Below are 21205 nucleotides of genomic sequence, written 5' to 3' on the forward strand. Positions count from 1 at the left end.
GACTGAGTGTGGTCTGTGAGCAGAATGCTGCAGCTTGCTTGCTGTCAAGGACCTTGAAACGTCATAGAGTTGTGGCAAGAAAAATGGCTTCTGCCGGTACCTCAGCCACGAGGCTGGAAAGCTAAGGAATGGGCTGGATCTAGCCATCAAAGCCATGACTTTAGTCCTACCGATATTGCTTAGTAAATTAAAGGCTCATGTGATCGGAAAAAAAGAGAGAGATACAGTAAAGAGAGATTCAAAGACGAAGGAAACCTCTAAATGGTTTATAGTGTGTTAAAAATAAATGCAGGATAAAAGTTAAAGTTCTTAAAGTAAAAAGAGAGGAGTTGGGTGTGGTGTTACACACCTTTAATCCCAATGCCCAGGAGCTAGAGGTAGATTGACCTCTGTGACCTCAAGGTATGGTAACACACACCTTTAATCCCAATGCCTGGGAGGCAGAGACAGACAGATCTCTGTGAGTTCAAGGTGTGGCAGCACACATCTTTAATCCCTGCACTGGGGAGGCAGAGACAGTGTGACTCTGTGAGTTCAAGGACAGCCTGGTCTACAGAGTTATTCCAGGACAAAGATAAACAGAGAACTTGTCTCAAAAAGTAAAAGTAAAAATAGAAGAAATAGAGGTTAAAATAAAGATGGAAAATATACAAAGAATCTTGATACTGTATGCTATTATGCTCTCTTTGAATTGTTTGAATGCTGAGGAATGAGCAACAGCTGCTAAAAGACTTTTGTTTATAAATGCTGCTGAACTAACCCAAGATAGGCATTTTGAAAATACCTTGGCTTCAAAATTGAAGTCAAAAGGTATGTTACTTTGGAGAAGAGATTTTGCTTTTGTTTCCACAGAAAATGAGAGGCTATGGATTCATTCTGAGTTAAGAAAAATCAGCTTTGATCGAGGGAGGCCACCTAAGAAATCTCCGACAGGAACAGATGGCCCAGATGTCTGAGTTCTTCATCCAGAACAGGTTCAAGACTGCCACCTGAGATGATCAAGACTCACAGGATACTCCAGTCAGAACTGGATTATAACTCTAAATTTTCTTTAGGTCCCCATAAGATCATCAGCGCCCCCAACCAGCAGGAAGTAGCCTGAAATACTACGCCCACATTCCCAACAAATGGACTATGGGTATTTTCCTTTGTGTTAAAGAAAAAGAGGGAAATGGTGTGGGAGAATTATCTGTATTCTGTCAATCATATTTTAATAAAATGCTGATTGGCCAGGCAGGCAGTATAGGCAGGAAAGTCAGACAGGAAGTAGAGGTGGAGCAAAGAGACTGTGAGTATTCTAGGAAGCTCCCTCTGTCAGTTCTGCCCAGATCACAGGAGAGGAATGATGTAAGCTGCTCAGTTGAGAAAGGTACTGAGCCATGTGGCTAACGTAGATAAGGATAATGGTGTAACATAAGTTATAAGAACTAATAAGTAGCCTGACCTAATGGGCCAATCAGTTCATAACCTAATGTAGACTCTGTGATTTCTTTGGGACTTGCTGGCTGTGGGATACCGAGTGGGACAGAAACCCCAACAAGCCAGCCCCCCTCACTACATGTCTGGACAGTCACCCAAAGTTCCTTTGCAACATTGGGAAATCCATCTTTGGCCTACAGGTCTAGAATATTTGACAACTTTTCTATGAAGCAGGATAATCCAAAATGTTGTCCCTCCTTGTCTTGACAATGTTTGACACTCTCTTTTGTATACTGCTTGTCCAATTAGGACAGCATACTGTCAGCAGTCAAGGCAAGGACATTTTCTTGCCCAGTGTCTTACTTTTGCAACAAAAAAGTAAACTCTATGTGGAGTTTCTTTGATGCCCATTATCTTCTCTGAAATTGATTGGTGCTGCCAGGAGCAGACATGTCTCATTGTCATAAAAAAAATGTACCTATGCTATTAAGACATCTTAAATGCCATATTCTTTAGACCTCTGTAATGTTTAAGATGGCTTGTCTATTTAAAAAATATCTGTGTTTGACCTTGAAATCATGCCTAATGAGACTTCAAGTTTGATTGGAATAGATGACTATATACTAACTTGAATTTCCTTATTTTCCTAAACTGTAATAATAACTTTCAATAACTAGAAATTTGTATTACATTGATTGTTTAATGAGCTGTACAGGTACAATACCTTGAATAAGATTAGAAATGTATGTACAACATGTTTTAACAAAATTAATCTCAAATTTGTATCAATATACAAAATTTGTACACAATTTAAAAAATTCCAATCCAATGCCAAATATTTAAAACTAGTAGTTGCTTTTCTAAAGTAGATTCAATAATCTACTTTTTATCTTATCATATCTATTCAACTCTTTTCTCTTTCCAGAATAGATTGAATAATCTATCCTTTTATCCTAACATATTTGTGTCTCCCTTTTTTCTTTTAAAGAATACTGAATCTAATCTACTTTGTTCAACTTTTATCCTGACCATAACCAATAACAACTTGTAAACAATTCCCAAACAATGACAAATATCCATAACCTTCTGAACAACCCAAAAACTACTCACCCCATCTCTTTGGATTGTGGGTGTCATATTCTTAAATTTTCTTCCTGCTGTCTGGGGTCAACAGCATCTTTAGGGGATCCTGAAAAGAAAAATTTGGGTTAATTGTCAAGTCCTGGGAGAGGTAGCTTTATCATTTGTTGTTCAGTCTCTGCATAATGGGAAAGTGCAGTCCTGGCTAGAGTAGTCTGTAAGGCTGGATCATCTCAGCTAGTCACCACAAAATTGTTCTGAGCAGTTTGTAGTCCAAATGTCATCTTTAGGTGAAGTTTTTCAGCTTAGTGAATTTATAGTACTAGAAGAGTCGTGGTTGTGGGGTCCCATCATCCTTTTGGAAACTTCAGTGTTGCTGTTAGGCATGCTCATGGTTCACAGAAGAAAAATGATAGACACTCAAACCTGAAATCAAGTACAGGAACATAGAGGAAACCTTTTTGTATAATTAGTTAGTACTCTATATGACCCATTAATATCATGACAAAAATCATAGAACATACTGTAAGAAAATTTGTTAAAGAGTTAATATAAAATCAAAGGATTATGAGATTAGTAACAACAAGGTAGTCCTTAAATGTTTGTTTTCCTTCTATCTGTAAACGGAGACTGCACTTTTGTTTCCTGGCTACTCAGACCTGAATAACACAAAAACTATATTAATTACAAGACTGTTTGGTCAATGGCATAGGAATATTTCTAGCTAGCTCTTAAACTTTAAATCAGCCCATTCATATTAATCTATGTATTGCTACGAGCCTGTGTCTTACCAGTAATGTTCTGGTATATTTCTCCTTTGAGGGCTGCATGGCATCTCCTCAACTCCTTCTACACTCTCTATCTCTGTCCAAATTTATTGACTGGCCTTACTCTGCAAAGCCATTGGCTGAAAGAACTTTATTCATTAACCAGTAAAAGCAACACATATAGACATCCCACATCATCTATCCCATATAAAGTGGCTCTTCTGCCATAGGACAGAAATTTGGGATTTTACTTTAATAAACAAGCTTGGATTTAGAGGAGAGAGTCACACTCTAACTTCAAAGCCAACTTTAAACTTCAACTGAGACTACAAAAATCATTTGTATTATATGCCTGTGGAGAACAGCAGAAATAAACATTTGGAAAGATTTATGAAATTTTATTCTGTTGTAAATGTGATATACCAATAGGCCTATTTACTCTTTGTCTTGAGACATTTTTTTCTGAATTATTTGCCTTTTCTTCAGATGTCTCATTTGTCCAGTGATCTTCAGATTCCTGACTGAATACCTTTACTCTCTTGAAAAGACAGAAAAAGACACTTGCTCAACTCTTATTTTGGGGAAGATTCTCATCCAGTAAGTTATATATAATCAAATGAAAAGCATTTGTTAGTTTTATAGGTTAGTTTAGATTAAAGGGCCATGCTGCTTGATGATCTATCATCTCTTCTAATTAAGAGGTATCTCTTGTTCAAATTGAATATTTATCAATTTTGATGATATCCATAGCTTTTCTTCTCTTGTGAAAGCAAAATCAAAACCCCTTTCCCAATGTAACACATGTCCTTGTTTCCATTCTGAGATCAGTGCATCTTTAAAGTATATTGGCTGATTTAATTCTGTAGTTTTTTTCTACTACCCAATGTCTCTCTGCAGCTGTTTCTCCTTTCTCATTAGTATTTAGAAAATTCAAAGTTAAGGAAGCATTATACAATGTATTTCCGGAGGTCTTTATCATCCTTTTTTGTTTATTTAATAGATCCTTTAGTGTTTGATTTAAACCTTCTATAACTGCCTTCCTGCAGGACTGTGTGGTATACATGTAATATGCTTTATATTATAATAACCAAAAAGCTGTTTCATTTTCTTAAAGACATATGCTGGAGCATTGTCTGTCTTTATTTGTACAGGTATAGCTGTGATGGCCAAACTTTTAGCAAATATGTGATTACCAAATCAACCTTTTCCAAACACAAAGCAGTTGCCCATTGAAAACCTGAATAAGTTTCAATAGTGTACATAGTTTAGTTTTACAAATTCTACGAAATAGAACATGTCCATCTTCCAGATTTCATTTCTTTGATTACCCTTGGGTTACTTCCTGCAGGTAGTAGTGTTTGGTTGTAAAAAGAACAAGTAGAACATTATTTTTTATAATTTTCTTGGCTTATTGCCATGTGATGGAAAAGTCTTTTTCAGAAAAAAAAACTTTGCTATTGACAGGATTCTTTAAAAATGAAATTCTGAGACCTTTAGTACATTTCCAATCAATAATTGATTGATTTCTGCATTACTTTGTGCTATTGGACCTGGTAGACACATATGGGATCATATGTGTGTTATGTATATGGGATGATTTCTATACCTGATTACCTTGTAACTGAATAAATAATAAAGTCAATTATGAATCATCTGGCATAAATTCATGCTACATCCACGGCTGTCTCGCCAGTGTAGCAGAAATGCTGACTGGATGGGCAAATATTGCCGGAAGGATCAGAATCCGCGCTTCTCGGAGTTGAGTCCTGTGCTGTCCCTTGGCAACCAGTTGTGGTGTAATGCTACCTGAGTTGCCATTTGTACTGACTCGACCTGACTGTACTTGGTGCTATATGTCTGTCTTTTCCCTTGTCTGTGTGTTCTTTGTGATCCTTGCATATTGCTAACAGATCAGACTATTCCAGGCAGTTGCGGATACAAACAAGACTGCTGAGGACATTTTTGAGTTTTGCACCCCTATTCATTAAAGCCTTTAAAGAAATAGCCAGTTCTGGAAATAGGGAAGTCATCGTTAAAATAATTCCTTAATGATGTGGAGCAAAAGGAGTTGCTCTTATCAGGAGAAACCTTAGAAGCCTTCTGTAGGAAAACAGCTACAGCAACACTAGATGTTTGCCTGAGAATTACGTGCGGGAGGTCTATGCAGCCTTCATTATGGCCAGAATAAACCTAGGCTAATTACAACATCTGACCCTGAGAGTCGGGGAGGGAAGAAAGTTGAGATTTATGGTATGAAACCAGATTCAGACAAGTTTGAGATCATGTCTAAAATTTCCTAGCAGAAAGTTTTCCCAGGAAGATAGAGGCCTTCTCCTCTCACACCCCAAGATATTCTGAGCACAAGGTCACTTAGCCCTGCCAGCCGCCTGGTACAGACTGGGCGAAAGTCCTTGTGCCCAAGTCAAAACATTTTCAAAGATTCTTTTTGTAAACTATTCTATGCTTTTTTTTTTTACGATCTGATGATGTATGCCTTTGCCAAGTTCTTTGTTTGTAATAATATAAAAACCTCACACTGAATAAGTAAAACGCAGCAGCATTTTCAAAATACATTGAGAGTGGCTGTCTGTCAAATTCCTCCGCCGTATCCTGAAATCTTCCGTCCTTCGCCCTGATTCCCTCACGGTCTGAGTGGCTCCCCTGAGCCGGTCCGTAGCAAATTCAGTAGTTTCAATATGCAAAACAACTCTTTCTGCACATTGCAAACTGGTAACTATGTTGACAGGGTCTTAAAATTCCTTAGTACCATGAAAATAGCATATAATCCTTTTTGGACAGAATCATATGGGCTTTTATCAACTCTACTTAAGCGCTCTGATTTGGAACCTGACTTTCCTGAATTAGTTTCTTCAGTATAGAATGTTGGAGCTCCAGTTACTGATATTTCTGTACAATGTGAGAAAATATCAAACTAGTTCTCTTTATTAGTAGAGATCCCTTGCTTTTGAGATAATTTTTATTAATCTCTCTCAAAAAATTATACAAGCTCTTTTGTCAGGGTTGACTTTCTGTCCATAATTTGTCAACTTTCTCATTATTAAAAGGTACTCTAAATTCTGACGGGTCTATTCCTACTAATTAACAAAGTCTCAATTTTCCTTTTAGAATTAACTCAGAGAACTTTTCTTTTTTTATGTTTTAATTAATGCATATTTAATAATAATTATTCTTTTTAAAGTAATTTTATTAAATTATAAGAGTTTCCATTTACGCCCCTCTTCCCAACACCCTCCCACTCCCCCCCTCCCTCTCCTCCTCCCTCTTTGTCCCTAAGGGCAGTCAGGGTTTCCAGCCCTGTGGGAAGTTCAAGTTCCTCCCCCCCCTCCCTCCAGGTCCAGGAAGGTGAGTATCCAAAGAGACTGGATCCCAAAAATCCAGTATATGCAGAGGAAACTAGTCCCAGTGTCATTGTCAATGGCTTCTCAGAAAGACTCTGGGCCAGCCACATTCAGAGAATCCGGCCACATTCAGAGAATCTGGTTGGATCACGTGCTCCTTCAGTCGCAGTCCAACTGCCCTTGGTAAACTCTCATTAGATCCGACCCCTTGTACCAGTGGGTGATAGCATCCCTCACAGTCCTTCGTCATTTTCTTCGTCCTTCTGCTCCTCATTTGGACCTTGGGGGGCTCAGTCCGGTGCTCCAATGTGGGTCTCCGTCTGTATCGCCATCCATCGCCAGATGAAGGATCTATGGTGATAAGCAAAATATTCATCAGTATGGTTATGGACCAAGGCCGGTTCAGGCACCCTCTCCTCTGTCCAGAAAACAATCTGGGGATCTCTCCTTGGACCTGGGATCCCATATATAATCAAGTTTCCTATAAACCCTAAAATGACTCCCTTAGTTGAAATATATTCTTCCCTGATCCCATATTCATCCTTCCTCCCTTCCCCCCATCCCGGTCAACCGAGCTTTCTCCATTCCTCCCCTACTCCCTTCTCTCTAACCCTCTCCCCTTCCAACAACCCTCCCACACCCCCCATGCACCCAAGGTTACCTGGGACTCTTGACTATTTCCTACCTCCTGGCGGATAACTAAATAATCTTCATCAGGTTCGTCTTCTTATTTAGCTTCTCTAGGATCACGAATAATAGGCTCAAAGACCTTTAAATTATGGTTAGAATCCACTTATGAGTGAATACATACCATTTTCCTCTTTTTGGGTCTGGCTTACCTCACTCAGTAAAGCGTTTTCTATGTCCATCCATTTGCATGCAAAATTCAAGATGTCATTATTTTTTACCGCTGAGTAAAACTCTAATGTGTATATGTTCCACACCTTTTTTTAACCATTCTTCTATTGAGGGGCACCTAGGCTGTTTCCAGGTTCTGGCTATTACAAATAGTGCTGCTATGAACATAGTTGAACAAATGCTTTTGTAGTATGCTAGGGAATCTCTAGGGTATATTCCCAAGAGTGGAATTGCTGGGTCCTGAGGGAGGTTGACTCCCAGTTTCCTGAGAAACCGCCACACTGATTTCCACAGTGGCTGCACAAGTTTGCATTCCCACCAACAATGGATGAGTGTTCCCCTCATTCCACATCCTCTCCAGCATAGGCTATCATTGGTGTTTTTGACTTTAGCTATTCTGACAGGTGTAAGATGGTATCTCAAAGTGGTTTTGATTTGCATTTCCCTGATCGCTAAGGAGGTTGAGCATGACCTTAAGTGTCTTCTGGCCATTCGAAGTTCATCGGTTGTGAATTCTCTGTTCAGTTCAGTACCCCATTTTTTAATTGGGTTAATTAGAGTTTTAGTGCCTAGTTTCTTGAGTTCTTTGTATATTTTGGAGATCAGACCTTTGTCTGATGAGGGGTTGGTGAAGATCTTCTCCCAGTCAGAAGGCAGCCTTTTTGTCTTACTGACAGTGTCCTTTGCTTTACAGAAGCTTCTCAGTGAAGCTAAATAAGAAGATGAACCTGATGAAGATTATTTACCTATCCACCAGGAGGTAGGAAATAGACAAGAGTCCCAGGTAACCTCGGGTGCATGGGGGGGGGTGGGAGGGTTGATGGAAGGGGAGAGGGTTAGAGAGAAGGGAGTAGGGGAGGAATGGGGAAAGCTTGTTGGCCTGGGATGGGGGGGAGGGAGGGAGGATGAATATGGGATCAGGGAAGAATATTTTTCCACTAAGGGAGTCATTTTAGGGTTTACAGGAGACTTGATTATATATGGGATCCCAGGTCCAAGGAGAGATCCCCCAGATTGTTCTCTGGACAGAGGAGAGGGTGCCTGAATCGGCCGTGGCCCATAACCATACTGATGTATATTTTGCTTGTCACCATAGATCCTTCATCTGGCGAAGGACGGCGATAAAGTCGGAAACCCACATTGGAGCACCGGACTGAGCCCCCCGAGGTCCAAATGAGGAACAGAAGGAGGAAGAACATGAAAAACGAAATCAGTACTGCGAGGGATGCTATCACCCACTGATACAATGGAACGGATCTAATGAGAGTTTACCAAGGCCAGTTGGACTGGGACTGAACGAGGAAGTGATATAACCAGATTCTCGGAATTTGACCGGATTCTCTGAATGTGGCTGGCCCGGAGTCTTTCTGAAAAGCCATTGACTATGACACTGGGACCTGTTTCCTCTACATATTCTGGATTTTGGGGATCAAGTCAGTTTGGACACTCACCTCCTGGACCTGGAGGGGGGGGAGGAACTTGAACTTCCCACAGGGCAGGAAACCCTGACTGCCCTAAGGGATGAAGAGGGAGGAGGAGAGGGAGTGGGGGGAGTGGGAGGGTGTTGGGAAGAGGGGCGGAAATGGAAACTTTTATAATTTAATAAAACTTACTAAAAAAAAAAAAAACAGAAGCTTCTCAGTTTCAGTAGATCCCATTTATTCATTGTTTCTCTTATTGTCTGTGCTGCTGGGGTCCTGCTTAGGAAGAGGCCTCCTGTGCCTATATCTTGTAGACTACTTCCCACTTTCTCTTCTATCAGGTTCAAAGTGGACGGATTAATGTTGATGTCTTTAATCCATTTGGACCTGAGTTTTGTGCATGGTGATAGGTATGGATCTACTTTCATCCTTCTACAGGTTGACATCCAGTTATGCCAGCACCATTTGTTAAAGATGCTTTCCTTCTTCCATTGTATACCTTTAGCTCCCTTGTCAAAAATTAGGTGCTCATAGGTTTGTGGGTTAATATCCGGGTCTTCTATTCGATTCCAAAGGTCGATTTCTCTCAGAGAACTTTTCTACATAAGTTTTTAATTTTTAACTCAGTTCATGTGATAAAAAAGATTCATTCTAAGATATTATCTTCCCTCCACATTAAAATTCCTGTAGGGGAACATTTAGAGGGTAATATTACCAGAATACAATTAAAGAATTGGACCCACATGTTCTTTCTGTAATTTCTGTTCTATTAAAGCTAATTCTCTCTCAGCTTGAGATGATAATTTCCTGGGACTATTTAAGTCCTTGTCACTATATAAGGTTTTGTTTGAATTAATCAGTTCATCAGGTTTTATCCCAATAGTGGGCTGTAGATGGAAAATGTCTCTTGAAAGTCATTTGATGTCTGCAATCAGTCTCTCCTAAATTGTACCTTTTGGGGTCTAATTTTTGTAAACCCATTTTTTAGCCTAAATAATCAATATAATCTCCTCTTTGTATTTTTAGGAATAATTTGTAATCCCCCAAAAGGATCTTTCTTTACCTCTCCAAACTTTCTAAAATATCTACATTTATATCAGATAGTAAAATATTGTCCATGTAATGGTAAACAGTAAATTCATGAAATTGCTTATATATCATTTCCAAAGGCCAACCTACACATTATTGGCACTGGGTGAAGCTATTTAACATATCTCTTAGCAGCTGTGAATTATTATAAAGAGGCACTGTGAAGGCAAATATTTTTGTCTTTTTCTTATAAAAATATAGTGAAGAAACAATTGTTTAAATCAATAACTATAAGAGACCATACTTTAAACAATAGAGAAGGCAAACTAATTCCAGACTGTAGAGAGTCCATTGACTGAATCACCTTATTAACAGCTCTTAGATCAGTTACCATTCTCCATTTTCCAGGTTTCTTTTTGATGACAAATGCAGAATTCCAAAGTCTGGCTGAATCTTCAATATGCTGAGCATCTGGTTGCTCCTGTACCAGCTGTTCTAAAGCCTACAGTTTCTCTGTTGTCAAAGGTCATTGTGCAACCCAGATAGATTTGTCTGTCAATCATTTTAAAGGTGGCACTGTTGGTGCCTTTGAAATATCAGCAGCTGTTGTACCCTGTTCTTAAAACATCCTGAATGGTTGGTGACTGTTCTTTATAATATCTTGTAATATTTTCTCTAGAAACATATGTTAACTTATGGTTTGTTTCTAAGATTGAGGGAATGTGAATCTGAATATTCCACTACTGTGACAAATCATATCCCCACAAATTCATTGCTATGTTAGCCACATATGGTTTAATATTCCTCCTTGTCTTTCTGGACCTAAACATTTGACCCATCTTGTGTTCTGTTTTACCTGCGATAAAGTTCCAGTCCTTAAATATTGAACATTTATGTCCTGGAGAGGTCCGTTTGGATGTCAAGATTCTGGTGAAGTTATTGTAACATCCACACCTGTGTCTACCAGACCTTCAGTGATAACATCACTTATTCATAGTTTTAATTTTGGTCTTTGTCATTTATAGAACTTTGCCAAAATACTTGCTTTATGTTTTCTCCTGAATTTTTGGTTCTCTCTTCTGTAGCTATTCGATTATCCAGAGCAGCCTTGTTTCTTACAATTGGCAGGAGGTTCGTTAAATGCTGTGGAAAAGGGTTTCCTCTATGATGGCAGGAAATGACTGAACTAGATTTGCCATAGGGGCTTGCTAGAGGCCCTTCAAGGAGTTTCTTGACAACAAAAGATTACCTTGAATATATCCCCTGTTAACCTACATTCATTAGTTCAATGCCTGTCTTTGCCCCTACATTCATTAGTTCAATGCCTGTCTTTGCCACACCTTCTGCATAATCCAAAAGTGTAGGGGGGGGCATTCTGTATGGATTATGCTTAGAAAGAAAACATTGTTTATAGGAAAGCCCTGTTTACAAATGCTTTAACAGTGACCTGGTTTGCTACAATTGAAACAATTAACATTTTAATTTTTCTTCAACCCTCTTGAAATCACCTCTCCTATCCAAGTATCATCATGGTCATGAGATTCAATATTGATTGTATCTCACATCCAGTCCTCCAAGGGTGCTGACCTTGCCTTTAATGGCCTAATTATCCTTTTGTATTGAGAATTTTTGTTTCCAAAAGCCAAAGATTCAATTATTATTTGTTAGTTTCTGAATTTGGTATAATTATATTTACTACTGATGTCAGTCTTTGTAAGAAACCCATTGTGGTTCCTTTTGGGCCATTTATAACTTCAGTAAATGAGTCAATCTTCTTTCCTACTTCTTCAGTTTTGTCCCAAGCATTCAAAACTGCTGCATGGCATAAAGCCAGGATGTGATCATATATAGGGATTATATTTCTATAGTAGCATAATTCTCCAAAAAAGATGATTTTGGGAGATTTCTATACTTCTAGTTTTTTTGTAATGTTACTAGATATATTAAGGTTGGTTGTTTGAAAACCTTAGGCTGTTCCTCTCTAACCTTATAATGTAATGCTGAAATTGATTCTCCGTTAAATTCCTCTGTCTGGATTTGAAAATCTCTATGATCTGTTTTATTAAGTTTTCTAAAACTTGTATCAACTTCTTATTGATAAAACAAAAATGATAAAGCTGATGTTTACAGTTGATATTAGAGGGGATTTATATCCATTCTAAAGTAGTTATCCTCTCATTTAATCATTCCATTTTCAAACTCTCCAGCCTATTATCATACAGAGACCCAAACCCTTCCATTGTAATGGTTTTCCCCAATTTGTAATGTGGGAAAAGCTCTCTCTTTCAACTAATTACTCTATTTAAGAATTCTCAATTTTCTCACCAAATCTGCTGCCGATGATGAAGATATGAGGCTTATTACTGCTGCATAGAACAGTAAAAGACTGACTAGATTTCAAGGCAGCTGCCTAGGTTGGCAGCAGTCCAAGAAGGAGGTTCAGGAAAAACCCACCAGCAGAGAAATAAGAAAAATGATTCTAGGTGTGTGTAGCTTCAGCCTGTGCCAGTATTTATAAAGTCACAGGCAAATGACTTTTTTGTAAATTCAAGTTGGGTGCCAAATGTAGCATGAATAATAAAAAAAAACAGGGAAAGATATTGGTTTTCAAGCTGAAGTTCAGTAAAGCATAACAGCAAGCCACTGGCTCTCAATTCTACATCAGACCAAAATGGGTGATTCTGCCTCTATGAATCCTCAGACTGAGACTGAGACTGAGAGCTGTCTCCTCCCATCTTATAGTCCTCTCTAGTACTTGGATTTAAGGCATGCACCACCACTGCCCAGCCTCTATGGCTGATTAGGGTAGCTGCTGGTATTAAAGGTGTGTGCCACCACTACCTGGTCTATATGCTTACTAGTGTAGCTGTTTTGCATTCTGATCTTTAGGCAAGCTTTATTAAAATACAAATAATATACAATTACAAGGCAATGTTCTTTCTGTTTCCTTTTTGTGGAATAATTTGAGGAGTAAAGACACTCTTGTTTGAAAGTCTGGTGGTATTCCCTGATAAAACTGTCTTGTACAGTGCTTTTCTTCATTGGGAGATTTTTAATGACTGCTTCTTTTTCACTAGTGGTTATAGGTCTATTTAAATTGTTTCTCTGATCTTGATTTGACTTGGTTAAATAGTGCCTATCAAGAAAATTATTTATTTCTTTGAGATTTTCACATTTGGCAGAATACAGGTTTTAAAGTATGTCATTAGGATTCTCTGAATTTCTTTGGTGTTTGTTGCTATGACCCCACTTTAGTTTCTGGTTTTATTAATTTGAATATTCTCTGTGTCTTTTAGTTGGTTTGGATAAGGGTTTGTCTATCTTGTTCATTTTATTAAAGAACCAACTCCTTGATTCATTGATTATTTGTATTGTTCTTTTTTGTCTATTGATTTCAGCCTTCAGTTTAATATTTCTTGATGTCTACTCCTCTTGGGTATGGTTACTTCTTTTTATTATACAACTTTCATATGTGCTGTTAAGTTGCTAGGGTGAGATCTCTCAAAATATTTAAATGTAGACAGTGCTGCGAACTTTCCTATTAGCAGCACTTTCATTGTGCCCCATAAGTTTGGGTGTGTTGTGTGTCCCTTTTCATTGAATTCTAGAAAGTCTTTAATTTATTTATTTATGTCTTGACCCAGTTTTTGTTCATCAGAGAGTTGTTTAGTGTCCATGAGTTTGTAAGCCTTATGTTGTTTCTGTTGTTGATATTAGCTTTAATCTATGGTGGTATGATAGGATGCAGAGAGTTATTTCAATTTTCTTGTGTCTATTAAGACTTTCTTTGTGGCTGAGTATGTGGTCAATTTTTGAGAAAGTACTGTGAGGTGCTAAGAAAAAGGTATATTCTTCTATGTTTGGGTATAATGTTCTGTAGGTATATTTTAGGTCCATTTGGTTTATAATGTCAATTAGCTCCAGCATTTCTCTGCTTAGTTTTTGTCTATATGACTTGGTGAAAGTAGGGTATTAATGTCTCCCACTATCATTGTATAAGTGTCAATATATGATTTGAACTATAGTAGTGTCTCTTTACAAAAGTGAGTGCCCTTGTGTTTGGGGCTTAGATGTTAAGAATTGAAATGTCATCTTGGTAGATTTTTAATTTGATGAATATGTAGAATCCTTTCCTATCTCTTTTGATTAACTTTGGTTTGAAATCTAATTTGTTAGATGTTAGAATATCTACACCAGCTTGCTTTTTAGTTCCATTTTCTTAGAATATCTTTTTGCAACCCTTTACCTTGAGTTAATGTCTATCCTTGATGCTGAAGAGTGTTTCTTGGATGCAGCAGAAGGATGGATCCTGTGTTCATATCCATTCTGTCAAGGAGTAAGTCCCAGGCAGGGAGCCACTTGGTGGGAGAGAGACAGAGACATAGATAGGCATGCTTGCAGAATGGGATTGGATATTTATTTAGTGGATCATGGAGGGGAAAGGGAAAAGGGGAAGGGGAGAAGAGCAAAAAGAAAAGCAGAGAGAAAGAGAGAAACAGAGGGGGGAAGGGAGAGAAGTGGGGAGAAGGGAGAGAGGCAGAAGCTGCTCTTTAGGAGACAGATGGAAAGGAAGGGACTCAGACTGGAAGCAGTAGGAAGATTCCCCTGCCTAGGCAGTGGGGGAGGGGGTGGGTGGGGCTTGTCTCTTAAAGGGACAGGACATACCATTACATTCCTATCTCTTTTTTATAATAAAAAGGTGGGAGATTAGGCACAACAGGTTAAAGAAATTAGGGTAGTAAATTCTCAAGACTGCTTCCTGCTTATTTGTGGGTGTGATCTTGGTGGCGAACCTGAGAAAGCTGGGTGCTGGTCACATCCTGGCATAGCTGGTCTCTTTGTTCCTGTCTGGTGTTTGTGGTATGGAAATGTATGGTGTCCCTTACACCTGCTTATGGTATTGGCAGAACAGAGGACTAAGTTAAGTTTAGGAGAAAAAAAAAATTAGGACCAGGGAATTGAGAGGGGTTTATTTGACTTGTTTAAGGTGGATCCTTCAATTTGGCTCCCTGGAACTCACAATTCTTTGTGTTTGTGGAAACAGAAGTTTTAGACAGTAGCAAATTTATATCAGAATGACTGTGACAGATATTTTTGTGTAATAAAAAGTTTCTTTAAGGCTATGAAAGGAAGCATGAAAGAGATTTGATAACTTGTACTTATTGAAATTTGTTTGGTGAGGCTGTCCTTTTAAACAACAAAACTTCTCATCTGTCAAACTGCATCAGAGATCTTTGGGAAGGAGTAAATTATACTTGATTTATTGATTAGAAAATGACAGAGAACTTTCTTGGTTGGCACCTAGAGCTACTCCTCAGGGTTCTCCATGATTGCTGAGGGTTGTAATTGTATTTTGCTGTTTAGTGTAGGGCCTGTCAGGCTCCAGAAGATCCTGTGGGCTAAGAAATCTGTAGAAAGGCAAGCCTACCTTGACTTGAGAGGCTAGGCTGTTTAATCCAGTGATTCTGTTCATGTGTGGAGATCTTCAATTTAAATGAAAGGCAGTTTTGCCAAGTGGTCAGTGCTTGCCAGTTGAAGCAAATTGCAGATGGATGTTGTTTTGTGCCCATTTGTCTCTTGTCTTCTTTGGAGGAAATAGAGTGCTGTTAGGAGGCAAACTGTCTCTTTTTGTTATGAAAAGTTTTTAATAATTAAATATTTAAATGCCATATCACCCAGATCTCTGATCAGTTGAGGGCTGTTTATTAGCTATAACTACAGTATAGAATCTGCCTGGAGACTAGGGTCAGAGCTTGACTGTACCAGCTTTCAACTGAACAGGTAAGATTTACACTCATAAAAAGATAGAAAGAAGAAAAAAACTGCCTACAATAGAAGGTTAACAACAGAACTTACAATAGTAGAGAACAGGTAATATATTTTAAATTAAGGTTGGATTAAATATACCTTATTTTTTGTAAAAGACTTAAAAGTACATACCAGTTTAAAACATGAGAATTATTGTTTTTGTAGGCTGAAATGAGATGCAACAAACCGATAATTATAACATTTAATAGTAGACATTGGTGTATTTAAGTACATGTACACACACACACACACACACACACACACAGTGAACAGGACAGGAATTGGGCAAAGTGGATGCTCTTGGTGGGCCTTACCAAAAGCATGCCACTGTGCAAAACAAACATGTGACACACATCATGTGACAGCATCATGGAAACATTTAGGAAATACATCAGTAAAGATGGTAGAAATTGGTCACCTGACCTGGCTCTCAGTTAAGATGGAGGTAAAGTCACCTGTGGTGTGGGAGAATTGTCTATATTCTGTCAATCATGTTTTAAATAAACACTGATTGGCCCATTAGGTCAGGCTATTTATTAGCTCTTGTAGCTTATATTAACTCATTTTTCTGATCCATGTTAGCCATGTGGCTCAGTGCCTTTTTCAGTGGGGCAGATCACATCCTGTTGCTTCGGTGATCTGAGCAGGAGTGGGAGGAATCAGCTTCCTCCTTCCCAGAATTCTCCTGTTCTCATTGCATCATTTCTACTTCATGTCTGCTTTTCCCATCTATATTTCCTGCCTGGCCAATCAGTGTTTATTGACAGAATATAAACAATTCTCCCATACCACTTCCCTCTCTTTAAAAAAGAAAGAAAAATATCCATAGCCCATTTTGTGGGAATGTGGGTGTAGTATTTCAGGCTACTTCCAGGTGGTTGGGGGTGCTGATAATCTTATGGGGACCTAAAGAAAATTTAGAGTTATGATCAAGTCCTGTGAGTCCTGATTATCTCAGGCAGAAGCCTTGAACCTGTTCTGGATGAAGAACTCAGACATCTGGGCCATCTAGTCCTGCCGGAGATTTCTCAGGTGGTCTTCCTTGATCAAAGCTGATTTTTTAAACTCTGGATAAATCCAGAACCTCTCATTTTTTTGTGTGGAAACAAAAGCAAAATCTCTTTTCCAAAGTAACATACCTTTTGACTTTAATTTTGAAGCCAAGGTATTTTCAAAATACCTATCTTGGATTAGTTCAGCAGCATTTATAAACAAATATCTTTTAGCAGCTGTTGCTCCTTCCTCAGCATTTAAACAATTTAAAGAGAGCATAATAGCATACAGTACCAAGATTTTTTGTGTATTTTTTATCTTTATATGGCTTTACTTTAACCTCTATTTTTTATTTTTACTTTTACTTTTTGAGACAGGTTCTCCGTATATCTTTGTCCTGGAATAACTCTGTAGACCAGGCTGTCCTTGAACTCACAGAGATCTGTTTGTCTCTGCCTCCCAGGCAAATACTACTGGTGTGTGCTACCATAGCTGACTACTCTCTTCCTTTGCCAGGCAAGAAGTATAGATAGGAAAACCAGACAGGAAGTAGAAATGATACAATGAGAACAGGAGAATTCTGGGAAGGAGGAAGCTGATTCCTCCCACTCCTGCTCAGATCACCGAAGCAGCAGGATGTGACTTGCCCCACTGAAAAAGGTACTAAACCACATGGCTAACATAGATCAGAAAAAATGGGTTAATCAAGATGTGAGAGTTAGCCAATGAGAGGCTAAAGCTAATGGGCCAATCAGCTTTATAACTTATAGAGATCTCTGTGTGATTTTCTTTGGGGCTAAACAGCTGTGAAAACTGGGCAGAACAGAAAACCCAAACAAGCAGGCCCCTTCATGTTACACACCTGACCTCAGTCAAAATGGCAGTGGTCACATGTTGTATGGACAAGCCACGATTTTTGAACTGTAGGAATTTTGAAAAAAAAATAGTGAGAGACCTAGAGGTGTGATCTGCACTGTTGCTGAGCTGCCATTCCACAAGATGTGGAGGGGAACAAAGGCTGGAATTGAAAACAGCTGCCTCATGGATCCAGCTAATCTTATCAGTAGTGGTGGCAGGGACAATTTGAGAAAAGTAGAGCCTGCAAGATACCAGTGGAACATAGCTTGAGGATTTATACCATAGCTGAAAATGTGAAATCCCACGAAAAACAGGGCCTCTAGAAGAGTGCCCTCTCTATATAGGTGGGGTGTGAAACGGCAGTGAACACCTTAGGGCTTATAAAAGAGCATCCTCTCTCTACAGGCAGGGTATTAAAGCATGACTGGCCCCAGTCCAGGCTGCTCAGAATCCAGAGAGGCTTAGAGGCCACTCTGAATGGTCTGTCTTAGAGGGGACCATTTATGAGTGGCTAAAAAGGAAAGAAAAGAAAAGAAAAGGGAGAAAGATTAGATATTTACTTAGTGAATTATGGAGGAGAAAGGGAAAAGGGGAAAGGGGAAAAGGGAGAAGAGCAGAAAGAAAGGCAGAGAGAAAGAAACAGAGAAACAGAGAGGGTGAAGGGTAGAAGTGGGGAGAAGGGAGAGGCAGAAGCTATCTCTTTGAGAGAGAGACATAAAGGAAGGAACTCAGACTAGAAAAGGAAGGAAGAACCCCCTGCCTCAGCAATGGGGGGAGGGAGTGGGCAGGGCTTGTCTCTTAAAGGGATGGGACAGACTATTACAGTGGCAGCATAAATCAAATGCTTCCCAGAGTTGAAGAGGCGAGGACGGCTCCCACCCAGTGGTCCCAGAGCTGGCAGTAAAGGTACCTCTGCCATATTGAAAGGCTGAGAACGGCAGAGACAGCACCCAGGGCCACTGAGACCAAGCTGCTTACCATTTTCAAAGTGTGTCTGGCACAACCCAGAGACCTTTGCCAGAGCAGGCCTGAGGCAGTGACTTCCACAGAAACAGGTACAAGGGAGCTACCACAGAGGGAGCAGACCCAAACCAGAGTCCTCTGCAGGACTGGGCACAAGTCAGGGACCTCCAAAGGAGCATCCCTAAGCCAGGGACATCTGTGGGAGCAGGCCTGAGACTGCGACCTCAGTCTGAGCAGGCCTGAGGCAATGACCTCAACAGGAACAGGTACAAAGGAGCCACTATTGAGGGAACAGGCCAGAGCCAGAGACCTCTGTGGGATCGGGTGTAAATGAGCAACTTCCAAGGGATCAGGCCTGGGCCTGAGCTAGCAACCTCCACTGGAGCAGACCTGAGCCAACAACCTCCACTGAAGCAGACCTAAGCCAGTAACCTCTGCTGTAGCAGGTCCAAGGCAGAGCCCCAAGCTATGAGAGCAGGGCTAAATGACCCCTGGGATTACAGAGTGACCCCCTGGAGAACTGAACAACATCCAGGAACACAAAGTGGCCAACAGGGTGACTGGAACCATGGCCCTGACTGCACCACAAGGAGTAACCATCTGAACCTTGGATCCTCTGGCACCTGGAAGATTGATCACCAGAGACACAGCCCCAACTACACCAAGAAAAAGATGGGTAGACAAAATAAGAACATACTCAACACCACAAAGAGCAACACAACACCAAAAATATACTATTGACTATACAACAGCACAACTTGAACACCCAAATATAACTAAAACAGAAGAAAATAACCTAAAAATAACTTTAGGAGAATGTTTGAGGCCCTTAAAGAGGAAATAAAAAATTCCCTCAAGGAAATGGAGGACAAACAAATGGAAGACAAACAAAAAATTGGAAGAAGTCAACAAATCCCTTTAAGAAAACCAAGAAAAAGCAATCAAACAGATGAAAGAAATGATTCAAAACTTGAGAACCAAAATAGAATAAAGAAAAGACAAAGTGAGGGAATTGGAGAAAAAGAAATTGTGAGAAAATGTGGTGAAGGGACTTATTTTTTGGATCCAGTCTATTTGGTGTTCTGTAAGCTTCTTGTATCTTCATAGGCATATCTTTCTTTAGGTTGGGAAAGTTTTCTTCTATGATTTTGTTGAATATATTTTCTGTGCTTTTGAATTGAACTTTTTCTCCTTTTTCTATCCCTATCATTCTTCTGCTTGGTCTTTGCATGGTGTTCCATATTTCCTGGCTATTTTGTTTTAAGCTTTGTTAGATTTAATGTTTTCTTTTACCAATGAGTCTATTTCCTCTATTGTATCTTCAGCATTTAGATTCTCTATTCCATCTCTTATATTCTGCTATTTATGCTTGCAGAATTCATTAAAATTGAGGAGTTTCTTGAGCAGACACTGGTTCCCCCAAGGTACAGTGTTTTATAGGATATTATACTGAAGAATTTTTGGTCTATTTATTTCAGATTAAAGTTTTTATCTTTAAAAATTACATTTATTGATTGGTTATTTGATGTGTATGTGTGTATGTGTGCACACACACATGTGAATGCCATAGCACATGTGTGGAGACTATAGCAAAACTTGTGGGTGTCAGATATTTTTTCCATTAATTGGGTCCCAAGGATCAAGCTCAAGTCCTCAAGTAAGTACCTGTATCCACTGAGCCAACTTACCAGTACCAGATTGTGGATTCTTGCTTACTCAAAAGTGTTTTGGGAATCTGGGCATACAGTAAGACATGTACATAAACCACTTTCTTCAACTTCAAATACATAATAGATATAATGTTCCAAATGATTTTTTAAATTCATAGCAGGTTTTAAAGCAGAAAAATAAGGTCTCATGAATTGGATCAGTACCCTTATAAAAGAAACCTAAAGGAGGCTGCATCCCCTTCTGCCATGTGAATTGTCTGATAGTTCTGGTATCTGTCATTGGAGAAAATCTTCACTAAAGTGTAAACCTGTAAGAACCTGAATTTGGACTTCCACATCCTTGGAATGATGAGGAGCATACATCTTGGTTCAAGCTACCTGGTCTGTGATATTTTTATTGTAAAAAGACCAAAGGGAATAGATCTCACCCATCATTGCCTGCATAATCTTTAGGCATGTTGCCACATGAACTATCTATATCTAACATCTCTCTCCTGAGCTGTAACCACACCTGGTTCTGTCAGCATTCTTCTCTCCTACATCATTAGGTGCCTTTCTCCTCATTTCATGCAAGTAAACATACCCTCTCCTCACTCAATAAAACAACGCTAATCAAAAAAAAAAACCCAGAAAAACACATTTTCTGTGAACTTGAAATAAAGAACTCTTGGAATGGGACTGAGGAAACAGAGTACTAACACTATAATTCATAAATGCTGGTTATCTTGCTTAGGAGAGTATTTTGGACTCCTGTGACCAACAAGTTGAAGAGAGGTATGGCCTACCTGACACAGCCATTTTTGTTAGATAATCCATCACTCCTGGGTAGAGCATTATACTACCATGGAATAACTATTTCTAAATAATCTTGCATTATAAATATAATAGGTTTTCCCTATGGCTTTTCCAAATATTCTTTGATTTTTTATCCCTCCTCCTCCCTCTGTATATGAACTGTCCCCTGTATTAATTAGTTTTCT

The sequence above is a fragment of the Myodes glareolus genome, chromosome X (genome assembly GCF_982192425.1).
Source record: "Myodes glareolus chromosome X, mMyoGla1.1, whole genome shotgun sequence".
Taxonomy (NCBI): Eukaryota; Metazoa; Chordata; class Mammalia; order Rodentia; family Cricetidae; genus Myodes; species Myodes glareolus.